The sequence below is a fragment of the Eumetopias jubatus genome, unplaced genomic scaffold (assembly GCF_037043125.1).
Source record: "Eumetopias jubatus isolate StellerSeaLion01/CBP00866 unplaced genomic scaffold, mEumJub1_p1.0 scaffold_16, whole genome shotgun sequence".
Classification (NCBI taxonomy): Eukaryota; Metazoa; Chordata; class Mammalia; order Carnivora; family Otariidae; genus Eumetopias; species Eumetopias jubatus.
The window spans coordinates 51,733,221-51,750,762 of NW_028274822.1; positions in this window are offsets into that span (position 1 = coordinate 51,733,221).

The window sequence follows — 17,542 nt, forward strand, 5'->3', positions numbered from 1 at the left end:
AAATTGAACTTACTTCAAAAAACTGTAAAGGATAACACTAGTTAACAACATTCAGGTCCTCTATGTCTTGATATTAGGCTAGAATATATATGATGTCAGAGACTGGGGAATATTTATTGGGTTCATGGGACATTTTTAAGTATTTTCATGTTAAGTAACCAGAATGTATGCTTTCAGTTGCAGCTTTTTTTTTTTTCTGTCCTTGCAACTTAATGACCCTGTGAATCACTAGACCAAATGTAAATAACAAAGCTGCTCTATTGTGGGCTGTTTACCTGATTCCTTTATTCATCCCCCAACATAAAAGCAAGAAGTTATATTTATTTTACTCATTATGGAATCCATGGATGAGGTGGCAAATGACCTTGCAGAATGTACAATCAAGGCAAACTGGCAATAAATTTGCTTCCTGTCTTGTTGAAGAAGTATGTAACAGCTCTTGTTCTGTTTTCCCAGGTCACAGATCAATGCAATTTCTCTAAAAGGTGTTGTCTACTGATTCTACCAAATGGGTAATGGCCTGTGCTGGTTCTAAATAAGAGTGCTTATGAAGAAAACTAATTCAGTAGAGGTTTGATTTCAGCAACTGTTCCCAAACAAAATGATTATTAATTTAATATGACTACCTAGATTTTACGACCTTAATCTACACTTTCCTCATCATTACCTTTTTTAACTCTTGTAGGGGAGCAGAATTTGCCACCCCAAATTGTGTCCCTTTGGTATATTGATTATTTTAAGCTGGTTATTTTTAAGGAACTGCAGACACAAGTTGAGGCATAACCAACTTCCACTCTTAACATCTTTTGTTTAGTTGAAGATGGTATTTAAGATGATGGTTTTGACCATTTTGGGGGAGTTACTCAGTTTTCCTGGATCTCTCCCATATGTGTAGGAGATATACACGTTAATAAACTTTTGTTTTACTCCTGTTAAATTGCCTTGTATCAATTTAATTATTAGACCAAGCAAAAAACCTAGAAGGGAAGAAGGAAAAACTTTTTTGCCCCCACACTCTTTAAGATTATGTTTTCTTATCCATACTTCCCTGATCACCATTCTATAGGCCCAAATAATACCAATACTATTCATTATGGCTTGCAATCTTTTACTTTTGAGCCAGGAAGAGTTTCCAAGTTACAGAAACAAATGCTTTGTGGAAAGTCAGAAATATACTTTTGATTCTTATGACATCTACTTCTGGACTTCTTTTTTTTTTAAGATTTTATTTATTTATTGAGAGAGAGAGAGAGAGGTGGAGGTGGGTGGGGAGGGGCAGTAGGAGAAGCAGACTCCCTGGAAAGCAGAGAGTCAAATGCAGGGCTCTATCCCAGGACCTTGAGATCATGACCTGAACCAAAATCAGATGCTTAATGGACTGAGCCACCAAGGCACCCCTCTACTTCTGGACTTATAAATTTAAATAGCAATAAGTAAAAAAATAAAAATATACAAAATAAAAACCAAGAAATAAGCCAAGCTAATTAACTTTTATTTGGAATAGCAAAAGACAGAAAAAGGCAACATAATACTGAAGAAAGTGTTGGAAGAATAACACTACCTGACTTCAAGACATAATATAAAATTATGGTAATCAAGACAAAGTGGTATTGGCCAAATGATAAACATAAGAATCAATAATCAGAATCAAGACCCACATAAATATAGTTAACCAATCTTTGATGAAGGCAAAAAGGCATTTCAGTAGGAAAAGGAGTCTTTTCAACAGATGGTGCTGCAACAATTGGACATTTATATGCAAAATCAATCAATCAAATTTAGACAGAGAAATTATACCTTTTTTCAAAAATTAATTCAAAATGGTCCACACTCTAATTACAAAGCATAATATTCAGTGATTTTAAAAAGAGCTATCAAGCTATGAAAAGCATAATGGATATTTCTAAGTAAAAAAAAAATCAGTTTGAAAAGACTACTTACTCCACAATTCAATTATATGACATTTTGGAAGATAAATTATAAAATAAAAATAAAAATTAAAAGGTCAACATTGACAGGAGTTTGAGGGGAGGGAAAGAGGATTGAACAGATAAAGTACAGGGGAATTTTAAGGAAATGAAACTATTTTCTATGATAGTTTAATGACGGATACATAACATAATGCATTTGTCAAAACCCAGCATGTTTTAGTACAAACAATTTAACTTAATGTATACCAATTCAAGAAACTATTCAGGAGGTTGGGGGATTCCAGGAAGGAATGCAGAGTAAGACAAGAGAATCAAACTATATTACAATTATAAGAAACAACCTCACTGAAAAGAATGGCAGGAAAAGATGTTGAACTAAGTAACTCTGGAAATGAGAGGAATCTGTAAGACTAGTGGCAAAGGAACTGACAAGTTGTTGATAAAGTTTTTTTCCACAAGGTTGTGGGTTAGCAATTCTGGTACTACTATATGTGTATACCAGAATCGAACAATTAAGTAAATAGATTGCAGATGGTGGGAGCCTGTTTTCTCACTTTTAGAATGGGACTTTAATGATAAGCAAGGGAAAGAACTTAGAATGATTTATGTGGTAATTGATTAGAGTCAGAAACATCTGTAGCTCAAGTTTAGCTAAATATTGATACAATTGGTTTTACATAGAAATATATTGGTAGATATGTGTGCATATATGAGTTAGTATACACACATATTTCCTCGCTCTGTTAGCTGACAAGGCCTAAAAGTAATAATACCTTAGTGATAACAAGTAAACCTAGTGCACAGGTTTTGGTTTTAATGCTGTTCTTTAATTACAGAGGAGAGATGGATGATTCTAGGACTGGAGCAAGTAATATACAGTGTGAATGTGGAACACACTTTAGTGCCAGGAAGCAAAGTGCTAAACAAACAAACAAACAAACCCACTGATGACATGAAGGTATGTCAAAAAGCACAAGAACCCACTTAAAAATTACCCAATGTCTACAACTGGAACAATTTGAGCAAAAGAATCAATAAGGTAGTACTGGATAACCTAAGTATAACATAAGTATCCATACTGATAGAAGTAAATGATTAAATAAATTAATAAATAGGGAGAAAAGACAAATCTCCTGTGCCAAATAATTCTAAATAATTTACATAGATACTATTTTCTCAGAGAAGGGAGAATACCTCCCCACTCCTTATGCACATTGTGATTTCCTTCCTAAGAGACTGTATGAAGAAGAAAAAAATAATAATTCTATAGTAGAGAAACTTGACAAACACTAACACAGCCAGGTGATCAAGGTCAACTTCAAAGGTCATAAATCGTGTTGGTTGTATTTACACTTGATATGATGTGATGACAGTGGCAATTTACCTCTGTGATCTTCCTCCTAAGAATCCCTAGACTAATTATGAGAAAAACATCAAATTTATTGCAATACAAGGGTTTTCTACAAAATACCTGACTGGTACTTCTCAAAACTGTCAAGACCTCCAAAACAAGGAAAGTCTGAGGAACTCTCACAGCTAAGAGGTACCTAATGAAACATGATAACTAGATTAACATGGTATTGTGGGCAGACATCTAGAACAGAAAAAGAACATTAGGTAAAAACTAAATAAAACTCAATAAACAACCTAAATTTATAATAATGTTTCAATATTGGTTAGTCAGTTATTTAAAAAATGTACTATAGTACTACAAATTATTAATAATAAAGGAAACTGGGTACACAGTATATGGGACATCTTTAAGCTATCTTCTCAATTTTCCTGAAATTTAAAATTATGTTTAAAAAAAATAGTCTATTTAAAAAATAGAAACAAAACAAAAAACAGATGGGGCAGCAGGCATAAATCAGTTGTGTTTTAGGCAAACTGAGGTATATGATCAACTCACTAAAAATGTCATTAGCTAGAATCTCAAAACACACTAAACCATTATTATGAAGCTTACTGTGAAAATAGGAAAAATAATTATATCAAATAGTCATTCTGATATTTTCAAATAGTGAGACTCACAGTGTAGGTCCTCTAATATGCTTTCTGTAGATTGTTTTGGCTATCCTTACATATATTTTCACACTTATTTATTTATTTGAGAGAGAGAGAGCACAAGCAGGGGGTGAGGGGCAGAGGGAGGTGGAGAGAATCTTAAGCAAGCTCCATGCTCAGTGTGGAGCCCAATGCAGGGTCTGATCTCTCCACCCTGAGATCATGACCTGAGCCAAAGTGACGTCAGCTGCTTAACTGACTGAGACACCCAGGTGCCCTGATGCTTATATACACTTTTAAATAAACTTACCAGTTCCCATTAAAAAAACCTATAAAGTATAGTGTTGGTATGTTGAATCCACAAATTAATATGGGAAAAATTAATATCTTGACAATATCTTTCCATGAACATTAATTTAGGTCTAAATTTCACCCTGCAATATATTCTAGTGCCTTATCAGTGATATGATTTGTAAATACTTTCTACAGCTATGTGTTCTGTCTTTCCAAGTTTGTAATGGTGTCTTTTGAAAGGTAAAAGCATTTAATTTTGATAAAGCCCAACTTGTCATTTTTTCCTATTATGACTTGTGTTTTTGTTATCATATTTATAGAATCTTTCCCTAATATAAGCCAATTAATAACAAAAGCAAAGAAACACATTGAGAACAATACAATAATAGTGGGGCACTTTAACACCCTCTCACTGAAATGGACAAATCACCTAAGCAAAAGATCAACAAGAAAATAAAGACTTTAAATGACACACTAAACCAAATGAAATTCACAGATATATTCAGAACATTCCAACCCCAAACAACAGAATACACATTCTTCTCCAGTGCCCATGGAACATTCTCCAGAATAGATCCCATCCTAGGTCACAAATTAGGTCTCAACAGGTACCAAAAGATTGGGATTATTCCTTGCATATTTTCAGACCACAATGCTTTGAAACTAGAACTCAATCACAAGAGGAAAGTCGGAAAGAACTCAAATACATGGAGGCTAAAGAGCATCCTACTAAAGAATGAATGGGTCAACCAGGACATTAAAGAAGAATTAAAAAAATTCATGGAAACAAATGAAAATGAAAACACAACTGTTCAAAATCTTTGGCATGCCTCAAAGGCAGTCCTAAGAGGAAAGTATATAGCAATACAAGCCTTTCTCAAGAAACAAGAAAGGTCTCAAACACACAATCTAACTCTACACCTAAATGAGCTGGAGAAAGAACAGCAAATAAAGCCTAAACCCAGCAGGAGAAGAGAAATAATAAAGATCACAGCAGAAATCAATGAAATAGAAACCAAAAGAACAGTAGAACAGATGCACGAAACTAGGAGCTGGTTCTTTGAAAGAATTAACAAGATTGATAAACCTCTGGCCAGACTTATCAAAAAGAAAAGGGAAAGGACCCAAATAAAATTATGAATGAAAGAGGAGAGATCACAACCAACACCAAAGAAATACAAAAAATTCTAAAAACATATTATGAGCAACTATATGCCAGCAAATTAGATAATCTGGAAGAAATGGATGCATTCCTAGAGATGTATCAACTACCAAAATTGAACTGGGAAGAAATAGAAAACCTGAACAGACCTATAACCACTAAGGAAATTGAAGCAGTCATCAAATATCTCCCAAGAAACAAGAGCCTAGGGCCAGATGGCTTCCCAGGGGAATTCTACCAAACATTTAATGAAGAATTAATACCTATTCTCCTGAAACTGTTCCAAAAAATAGAAATGGAAAGAAAACTTCCAAACTCGTTTTGAGGCCACCATTACCTTGATCCCAAAACCAGACAAAGACCCCATCAAAAAGGAGAATTACAGACCAATATCCTTGATGAACATGGATGCAAAAATGCTCACCAAAATACTAGCCAATAGGATCCAACAGTCCATTAAAAGGATTATTCACCACAACCAAGTGGGATTTATCCCTGGGCTATAAGGTTGGTTCAACATCCACAAATCAATCAATGTGATACAACACATTAATAAAAGAAAGAACAAGAACCATATGATCCTCTCAATAGATGCAGAAAAACCATTTGACAAAGTACAGCATCCTTTCTTGTCCAAAACTCTTCAGAATATAGGGTTATAGGGTACGTACCTCAATATCGTAAAAGCCGTCTATGAAAAACCCACAGCGAATATAATTTTCAATGGGGAAAAACTGAGAGCTTTCCCCCTAAGGTCAGGAGCACGGCAGGGATGTCCATTATCACCACTGCTATTCAACATAGTATTAGAAGTCCTAGCCACAGCAATCAGACAACAAAAAGAAAGAAAAGGCATCCAAATTGGCAAAGAAGTCAAACTCTCACTCTTTGCAGATGATATGATACTTTATGTGGAAAACCCAAAAGCCTCCATGCCAAAACTGCTAGAACTCATACAGGAATTCAGTAAAATGGCAGGATATAAAATCAATGCACAGAAATCAATGGCATTCCTATACATCAACAACAAGACAGAAGAAAGAGAAATTAAGGAGTTGATCCCATTTACAATCGCACCCAAAACCATAAGATACCTAGGAATAAACCTAACCAAAGAGGCCAAGAATCTGTACTCAGAAAACTATAAAATACTCAGGAAAGAAAATGAGGTAGACACAAAGAAATGGAAAAATGTTCCATGCTCATGGATTGGAAGAAGAAATATTGTGAAGATGTCAATGTTACTGAGAGCAATCTACACATTCAATGCAATCCCTATCAAAATACCATCCACTTTTTTCAAAGAAATGGAACAAATAATCCTAAAATTTGTATGGAACCAGAAAGACCTCGAATAGCCAGAGGAATGTTGAAAAAGAAAAGCAAAGCTGGCGGCATCACAATTCCAGACTTCAAGCTCTCTTACAAAGCTGTCATCATCAAGACAGTATGGTAGTGGCACAAAAACAGACACATAGATCAATGCAACAGAATAGAGAGTCCAGAAATGGACCCTCAACTCTATGGTCAACTAATCTTCGACAAAACAAGAAAGAATGTCCAAAGGGAGTAAGACAGTCTGTTCAACAAATGGTGTTGGGAAAATTGGACAGCCACATGAAAAAAATGAAACTGAACCATTTTCTTACACCACACACAAAAATAGACTCCAAATGGTTGAAAGACCTCAATGTGAGACAGGGGTCCATCAAAATCCTAAGGAGAACACAGGTATCAACCTCTTCAACTTCAGCCACAGCAACTTCTTCCTAGACACATTGCCAAAGGCAAGGGAAGCAAGGGCAAAAATGAACTATTGGGACTTCATCAAGATAAAAACTTTTGCACAGCAAAGGAAACAGTCAACAAAACCAAAAGACAAGCGACAGAATGGGAGAAGATATTTGCAAATGACAAATCAGATAAAGGGCTAGTATCCAAAATCTATAAAGAACTTCTCAAACTCAACACCCAAAGAACAAATGATCCAATCAAGAAATGGGCAGAAGAGATGAACAGACATTTTTCCAAAGAAGACATCCAAATGGCCAACAGACACATGAAAAAGTGCTGAACATGGCTCAGCATCAGGGAAACCCAAATCAAAATCTCAATGAGATTCGACCTCACACCAGTCAGAATGGCTAAAATGAACAAGTGAGGAAATGACAGATGTTGGCGGGGATGCGGAGAAAGGGGAACCCTCCTACACTGTTGGTGGGAATGCAAGCTGGTGCAGCCACTCCAGAAAACAGTATGGAATTTCCTCAAAAAGTTGAAAATAGAGCTACTGTACGATCCAGCAATTTCACTACTGGGTATTTACCCCAAAGATACAAATGTAGTGATCCGAAGGGGTACGTGCACCCCGATGTTTATAGCAGCAATGTCCACAATAGTCAAACTCTAGAAAGAGCCAAGATGTCCATCGACAGATGAATGGTTAAAGAAGAAGTGGTATATATACACAATGGAATATTATGCCATCAAAAGGAATGAGATCTTGCCATTTGCAACGACGTGGATGGAACTGGATGGTATTATGCGGAGTGAAATAAATCAAGCAGAGAAAGACATGTATCATATAACCTCACTGATAGGAGGAATTCTTAATCTCAGGAAACAAACTGAGGGTTGCTGGAGTGGGGGTGGGGTGGGAGGGATGGGGTGGTTGGGTGATAGCCATCGGGGAGGTGAGCGCTGTGTATTGTGTAAGACTATTGAATCACAGACCTGTACCTCTGAAACAAATAATACATTATATCTTAAAAAAAAAAGAAGAAGAAGAAGAAGATAGCAGGAGAGGAAGAATGAAGGGGGGGAAATCGGAGGGGGAGATGAACCATGAGAGACTATGGACTCTGAGAAAAAACTGTGGGTTCTAGAGGGGAGAGGGTGGGGGATGGGTTAGCCTGGTGATGGGTATTAAAGAGGGCATGTTCTGCATGGAGCACTGGGTGTTATATGCAAAGAATGAATCATGGAACACTACCTCAAAAATTAATGATGTAATGTATGGTGATTAACATAACATAAAAAAAAAAGAATCTTTGCCTAGCTCAAAGTCATGAGGACTCATTCCTATGCTTTTATTCCTTAGAGTTTTATCATATTTATGCTTACATTTAGATTTATGATATATTTTGATTTACTTTTTATCCATGGCATAGGAGAGCAAAATTGCCACCCCAAAATGTGTCTCTTTGACATGTGGATTATTTTCATCTGATTATTTTTAAGAATCTGAGGACTCTAAAAGCTTTTCTTGTTTGCCTCCCATCTAACTGTATAAAAGAATTTAGATAGAGGACCACAAAGGGAGCTATCACCATAAATAACCATGGTGTAAGTTGAACTAGATATGGTAGACAGGGAACAACTTAGCAAGGCTTATTTGATCAAAATTTTCCCTATGTCTCATTGGTTCTGGTTGGGCCAGCTGACATTTGTTTACCAAACATCTAATCTTTTCATTATTTCTGTGAATTGTCTTCCTTCCCTTTGAAGCCTCAGATCCCTATTCTATTCTTTTAGTCCAGAACGATATATGTACCTCATTTTTCCTCTCTTTGGAATCTCTCATGTGGATTCCTTATATGTACATAATTAAATTTGTTTTTCTCCTGCTAATCTGTCTCATGTCAATTTAATTTTTAAGACTAGTCGAAAGCAATTTGAACAGTAGAGGAAAACTCTTCTTCCTCAACAATGGTGTGAGGTAAGGTCTAATTTCATATTTTTGCAAGTGAATATTTATTCTTGATTTTTTTAATAAGCTAACAGCATATTACTAAGATAACATACTTTTGATGATGTATTACAGATGATATAGATACAGATATATAGGTAGGTAGAGATATAGATAGAAGATATATATTATATATTTTTATAACTAAGTAAAATATATAATTAACATATTTATGTATATATTGTATATATATTTCCTCATAATTTGGTAAGTACTTTTTTATGTCCATGAAAGTATTAATTTATAATGTTCTTTTCTTATAATATTTTTGGCAAATTTTATTGTAAGAATTCTTACAAATCAGAGTTCAAAGTGTTCTGTATTTCAAAGAATTTACCAGTAAAACTATCTCCCCTCACTTGCATTCACTCTTCCTTCTCAAATAAGTAAATCAATCTTAAAAAATAAGAAAATCTAGGGTAAAATTCACATGGTTATTGACATAGTTATTTATGTGTGTATCTTTTCCTTACTGTCCAGAAGGCTCTTTGAAAACAAGAGAAATGGCATAATCTAATGAAGTTTATAGAAAGTATATTAGTGGTTGCCTAGGGTTGACAGGTAGGAAATGGAAGGGAATAGGGAGTTACTGCTCTTGTACATGGGATTTCTTTTTGGTGTGCTGAAAAGATTCTCATATTAGACCATGGTGATCATTACACATTACATGAATGCATCCATTAGTCACTAAGTGGAGTAAGAACAGATGTGTTTCTGTATGTAAAATGTAAATGTAATGTAAAACGTCAAAATGTAATGTAAAATGTCACTATAGCTGGGGAAGCATTAAGTATATGTTCTATTTACTACAAGTAAGTTCTCAGAATGTCCTCTGAGAATGACCTTTCTCGTAAAAAATGATCAATTATAGTAGATGAAGAAAGTTATTTCTAGTTTCTAGTAGTAAAAGTGAAATTCTGTATTTTTCCCATGAGTTGGGTAGAACTTATTATATTGATCAATTTAGGAAACATGATTTTAGAAGGCACGTACTGAGATATTAAAGCCAAACAACACAATTCAAGACCTTCTGTCCCCTAGGACAAATTTCTGACATGATTCCTTATTTCATGAGTATTGGAGTTTCGATATAGATATTCATTCAAGTGTGCACAAATTACCAGAGAAGAATTTTGTTATTATATAACAAAAACAAATCTTTGTTATTATATATTTCATTGCACATTAGGTGTCACAATACATTGCATATAACAAGTAGTCAAGGCAAGGAGTTGTGTCTACAAAAATAAAAATAAAAACTGTGAAGTAACAACTTAAGTTTTTTAGAATTTGCAAACACACTTTCAGTAGCTTTATAGAATTTGTAATGAGGCTGTGTTTTAAACATAATAATAGAAAATTTGAGTTCTGACTTCTTTTTTGGACTTGTGTTTTAATGCTGAATTTCTGAAAGCATATGGTGATTCTCAAAGTTATCCTTGCTCTACCTACTGCTAGAAATTTCTTGCCTACTGATTTCAGCACCTCTTCAATGGTGTTAAAGCCAATTAGTGATACACCAAAGTTTTTTTTAAATAACAGAAAGTTTATTATTATTTTTTTAAATTTATTTAACAGAGAGAGACACAGTGAGAGAAGGAACACAAGCAGGGGGAGTGGGAGAGGGAGAGGCGAGGCTCGACGCGGGGCTCGATCCCAGGAGCTGAAGGCAGACGCTTAACGACTGAGCCACTCAGGCGCCCCAAATAACAGAAAGTTTAAACCCCTACAAACATTTGCACATCCAGTCCTATGAAAACCTATGATCTCATGATCTTTGATTTGTGCCTATAAGGCTAAAATCGTAAATGTGCTTTCATTACCAACTTTGACTCTCATTAGGAAGCAGCCAGAACAAAAAATAAATGATCTAATCTTACCTAGAATGGAAACCTCTGTGAGAAAAGATTATAAGGCAGGTATTAATTTCCTAGCAGATATATAGATTCCTCCCCTCTGTCTTTCTGACAGTATAGTTAAAAATCAGTTACTTTTTAATATGAAAAAATCTAGCAAAAACTAATGAACTAACAGACAACAACTACAACAAAAAAAGCTACATGTTGGCAAACGTTTGCTTTTGATCTCATTTTCAGTTCAAATATAATTGGAGATCATGAAAATGTATATTCATTAATTTATACAGATCACACACAAGAATCATGTTTATTTTACATGTTTGTATTTATTGTTTGTATAGTCTGTGTTTATTTACAGAACTATGGAGTTTGACACCAAATGATTCAGGACTAGAAAAAAATGCAGAGTTGCAGTAGAAGATTTAGCTTATTATTTAACATTATGAAGGAAAGTTTTAAAAGGAAGAGAAAAACTTTTTGGAAGCTAATACAGGTTTTATCCCACAAAAAGAGTGTTGTTTTTTTTTTCTTAAAGATTTTATTCATTTATTTGAGAGAGAGACAGAGATAGCAAGAGAGAGCATGAGCGGGGAAGAGAAGGAGAAGCAGCCTGCCCCACTGAGCAGGGAGCCCGAAGCAGGGCTTGGTTCCCAGGGCCTGGAGATCATGACCTGAGCCAAAGGCAAACCAACTGAGCCACCCATGCGCCCCTGGAAAGACTGTTTTTAATGTTACTTTGGATGCCTCCATATCCTGTCATCTTTTCATTTCTGTCACCAATTACCAAACAACTTCATATCCATAACTCTTTTACGGTCACTTTCTGCAAGATCTCTGTCACAACAGAGCATCCCGTCAATATTACATGTTGCTCCATGATATGCTGTATATTGGAGAAAAATGTGGGTTGGGGTTGAATCCTAGCTTGCCCATTTAATAATTGTGTTGAAGTTATTCAATCTCTGAGTCTCAAATACCCTCCACTTAAAAGTGGGATTATAATATATGTCATAGTATTTGCTATATATTGTATAATGAACAATTAATGTCATATTTTACACATAAAGTATCAATAAATGATTCGGTAATGCTGCTAACAGTGAAGACCCCTGCAAGAAGTCAGGAGGAAAATGGTATTCGGCCATTAACTAAAGAGTATGAAATCTAAGTGTGAAGACTGGGATGAGAATAGGTAGGTCTAAATTATTTATATTTTCTTCAAATTAAAGAGATAAAAGAGAAAGTTGAGGAAATAGATAAATGGATAAATAAGGCTCAATGCATGAAATCAATCAATCAAAAATCAAGTGTAGATCGATACTGTCCAATAGGGCAGCTATTAGCCATATGAGGGTATTGAGCATCTGAAATGTGACTGGTCCAAAATGAAATGTGCTATAATGATAAAGTGACAATGGCTTTTGAAGACACTTAATAAAAAAAATTAAAAGGACATAAAATCTCTCCATAATAATTTGTGTACTAATAACATTGAAATGATAAAAGATATTTGTGTTAAATGAAATGTGTTATTTAAAGTTATTTTACCTTAAGTGTAGTTACAGGAGAATTGTAAATTACACGTGTGGTTCACACTTTATTTCTATTGGACAGAGCTAATTTAGAGAAAGAGATTGACATAGGAATAGTTCTATCCTGATGATCAAAGTGTTGGGGAAAATATTGGTGGGTGCATCCTTATTCTCATGTGGCATTTGTAGAGGTTCTCAAAGTGGGTGGTATTTAGATTGTACATAAGAAGATTAATAAATTTTCTCTAGATAGTGAAAACAATAAGGAAGACCTTTGTCACTTACTAATGATCAAAAAAAAAAATTATGACTCCAGTTGGAACTGAAGTTAAACACAAAGTATAGGTAAAAAAATAATAACTTCTCAATTTCATACCCAGAGAATATTTCAACTGACATGGGCTAACCCAAGAAAAACCTGGTTTAACAGGTATCTGAACAAGACTTAAATCATTAATCTGTACAATAAAAATTTGCTGACATTTCCTTAGTTTTAAATACAACCAAATGTTAATATTGTACAGATGTTGGCTTGGAAAGTAAAAGAAGAAAACAACATTTTACAAAACATGTTTCTTTTCCAGAGAGCTGAATAATACCACAAAATTCTTAATTATTTTCACTTTTAAACATAAAATTCAAAATTCCCTTTCTCAACATTTTATTAAATAATTACATATTTAATTTTGTTCTTTAATTTATAGTTCAAAACACAATCAAAAAGTATAAATTCTGGGAACATCAATTTAGGTTTCCATTTTACATACACTATTTTTTCATATGCTCTCAATTCAGTATTTATGACTTCTGTGTTCCATATCACTACTAACATCCTTCTTAAGTGTCAACTCCACTGATTGTAAAATTAATGAGGGCAAGATTCAATAAAATGTCTAAATAATCTCAAAAACAGCATTGCTTTGAAATTGTTATGATGCTGCTAAACTGCATTATTGGTTTGCAGGCAATTATTAGAAATATCAATCATATTTATCAGATATAGGCAAGTTTGAATTTAGAATATGAACATGATCTAGGGATATTAATTTATAAAGGATGAGATGTAAATTATTTGAAATCAAAGATATGAGCGATGAGACCATTATGTACAAGCTAGGCCAGCATATCAACCACTTTATACAGTTGTCCTCCACTTTGGAAAGTGATATTGATGAACATCTGCTTAATTAAATTACTACGCACATCTTGGCTGACACATTTGGCTGGAATAATAATTTATGGAACTTTTTAGGCATGAGTTTTGTGCTAAGATTATATATATTATTTTATTTAAACATTAAAACATAAGCTTTTTCTTCTCTCCTTCTATTCTTAATTTTTTCTTTCTTTTATTTTTCCTTTTTACTTCCATTGCTTAGAGGGATACAGTGCTTTTTATAACATGGAGAAATCAGAGATTGCAATATATAATTACTGCATATCATCATAATATAACCATCTGGACGTTGTGTTGTTATGTAAACCTTAGTTCAAACTGCATTTTTAAAAAGTTTTAGAAAATAAATCTATTTGAGGGGTGCCAGGGTGGCTCAGTCGATTAAGCCTCTGACTCTTGATTTGCACTCAGGTCATGATCTCAGGGTCATGAGATTGAGCCCTATGTCAGGCTCCATGCCCAGTGTATAGATGCTCTCTCCCTCTCCCTCTGCTCCTCCTCTGTCTCACTTTCTCTCTCTCTCTTTAAGAAAAAAACAAAAAGAAAAAAAATCTATCTGATAGAGAAACATGACATTGAATGAAAGTATGAATTCTATTTTTACAGTGAAATTTAGAAAGGGTATGTTTTCATAGGGACACACCTAACTATAAAATTGTATCAGCACTTAAGTAGCCAAAGGAAAAACACTTAAGATTATGTGTTTAAACATGCTTATCATACAGAGAACAAACGTGGTTGTTAGAGAGGAGGGGGTGGGTGAGTGAAATAAAGGGGATTAAGAGTAGACTTACCTTGATGAGCACTGAGAAATGTATAGAATTGTACATTCTACATGTGTATGGATGTAGAATGTATATAATCATATTGGACACCTGAGACTAATATAACACTGCATGTTAATTATAATTGAATACAAATTTAATAATAAAAGAAAGTAAATTTTAAAAAGAAATATAAAAAGCACGCTTATCAAAAGCGTGTATTTTTGATATTCCTTAGTATTCCTGAGGTCATAAAAAACTCCATAATTTAATAACTCTAAATATGAAACAGACCTGTAAGAACTAAATGTAATTAGCATCCATCGTGACTTTCATTTCAAATGTTAGTCTTTTGACATCAAGGGAACAACTAAATTAAGGAAATTATGGGGTTGACATGCAAAATTATAATAGTAATCAAGTAAAAAAGAATCATTCATTAGTGCTTGAATTTGAATGGTAGTTAATTGAATGGATTTATTGCTAGATTATTTCATATTTGATCAAACAAAAGTGTTATTTGGATCTTAAAATAGTCACTATAGTGCTGAATTTGATGGGATGCCTAAGATGAGAACCCAACAGCATTGAAAGTAAGTAGGGTATAGGTTTGTAAAAGGTCTTGACTGAAATATGAACCATTCCAAGAAATTTGAAAGTGGAAAATGCTGTTGGAAAGAGAAGGAACTGAAAAGTACTTATTAAAATTTGTTTTTAAAGAGCAATAGCACCTACTCTATGTGGAATACTGTGCCAGGAACTTTATAAATGCAAATAAAATGTCCACCAGTAATTGCCCTCCAAGGAGTCCCAAGATGGTGAAGCAGACATATTTATAAACCATTCTGTTACAACATTTAATGAAGTGAGTACTATAACAAAGACCTGTAAGCTATTATGTCATGTATATAGTGAGTGTGTATAAATTTAACCAGATAACACTGCAAAGTTTCTTGGATAAAACAGGATTTAAACTAGATCTTGAAGAAAGGAAGTCATGGTACCTGGTGAAGCGGTCCTTGCAAGCAATTCTGAGATTTCCACTCATCTGCTTTTAAAATGCTCCACAGGTTCTTGTTACTCTTTCCTAATAATGTCCAAAAGCCCATGAGGTCCTGATTGACTTTTTCCTTGTTTATTTCTAGCCTCCTCCTGCTTCCCCCCTTTCTGTATCTCATGTCCCCTCACCCTGGCTTTATTTCCTTCCCTTAAATGTACAGGATTCCTTCCAGCTTTCATGCCTTCTCACAGGCTGTTAATGTGCTCTGCCTGAAACACTCGTCTCTTCTATCACTCATCCAACTAACTGTAACTCGTCCTGCAGATGTCAGCTTAAACCTCATTTACATAGGGAAAGCCAGACCAAGCTAATTCTTCCCTTTATTTTTCCTTCATATTTGTACAGTGTGATTAATTGCTTTTTGTATTGTTTTGCTTAATGTTTACTTCAAAACTAGACTATAATGTATGATAGTAGGGAAGTTCATATTCTCCTGTTCAACATTGTGTCCCCAGAATCTAGACAATGCCAGGCTGATTGGAGGCATTTAAAAGATATTTGCCTGAATGAATACATAACTGAATAAATGATGGGAACAGCTTAATCAAACCCCCAGAGGAAAGGGTATATGGGGTGTGGTTAGGCAAAAGGAAATCAAATAATGTGTTTATAGTATATGCAGGTATGTTCAGTCATTATCGTTTTGTTCATGGTGGGAATGATGAACAAGGAACAGAAGATGTATAAAAGGAGATAGAGCTAAAGAAATAAAGACCACTAAAGAGGATTTTGTATACCAACTAGCTGCGAGATTGTATTTGATAGAAAAGCTAGTTCATTAGAAATTCTTGAGCAAAAGTGTGATATTGTCATTGACAGTGATATGTTGAAAAAGGAGTAGATGAAGTTTATCCAGAATGCAAATTAAAAGATCTGAACTTGAGGTTAACAATTTGGAAGCAAAGTTGGCAGGATATGTTGAGTGATTTTGTATTGAAAAAGGAGAGAGGAATTCCAGTTTGGGGGTAAGATGGTGAAGACTCACTTTCCCTAGCTCCTTCCCTCAACACACAACAGAATATCCTGTAAATAACTCAACAGAGAGTCATTTAATCTGAAAGGTGGACTTGAACAACAACATATTAGCATCTCAACATTTTGGTGAGTTCCCTGGATTTTCCTTTTTTTTCCCATTTACTTGAAACTGAACAGCAAAGAAAACCTGCACCCCAGAACCTCCAAGAGGTTTAGAAAAATTATAACAAGAGGCCTGCCACCTTTGGCTAAAAGATTTGGAAAAGAGAAGCCCAGGACAAACTTAGTAGGGAGACCTATACCCAAAAGCAGTGACAAGTTCAGTCTACCCATGCAGTCGCAATAGTGAGAGCATACCTGAGTGAAATGACCCACCCCCTACCCATCACATGCTGACAGTACCCCAATCTGTCAGTAGCAGCAGCACCAACAAGCCTGGTGTCTCCAAGCCCTCCACTGAGTCCTAGAAGGCAAACCAGGTCCAGGTTCTCCAGATCCACAACTCAGGGCCAGACAGTGACTCAGACACTGGTGTTCCTGACCCTCTACCCAGAAGTATAGGATAGCTCATGTAGACACTTTCATTCCCTCTGCTATACAACAGAGATATGATGGGAAACCTACCAGACTCAGCCAGAGATCAGGGCACAAGAAATTCTCTCCTCTGATACAACATATCCCACCTGACACCTAGTGGTAACTGGGTGGCTTAAGAGTCATTCAATTCCATATGCAGTCCCTATGGGGATCTAGCAAGTGCTCGCTCAGAACCAGAAAAATGAGGCAGAATGAAACATTGTAAGGGCTCAGAAAACTAAATTATCTTTAGACTAGAGTCCAGAAAAGTAGACCAGAAGAAATGTTCAGGATATAACAAAAAATCATTGGTCATGTCAAGAACCAAGAAAATTGTAACTTGAATGACAACAGACAAATCACATCAATACAGGGATGAATCAGATGTTGGAATAATTGTACGAAGACTTTAAAGCAGCCACTGTAAAATTGCTTTGAGAGTAATTACAAGTTCCTTTTA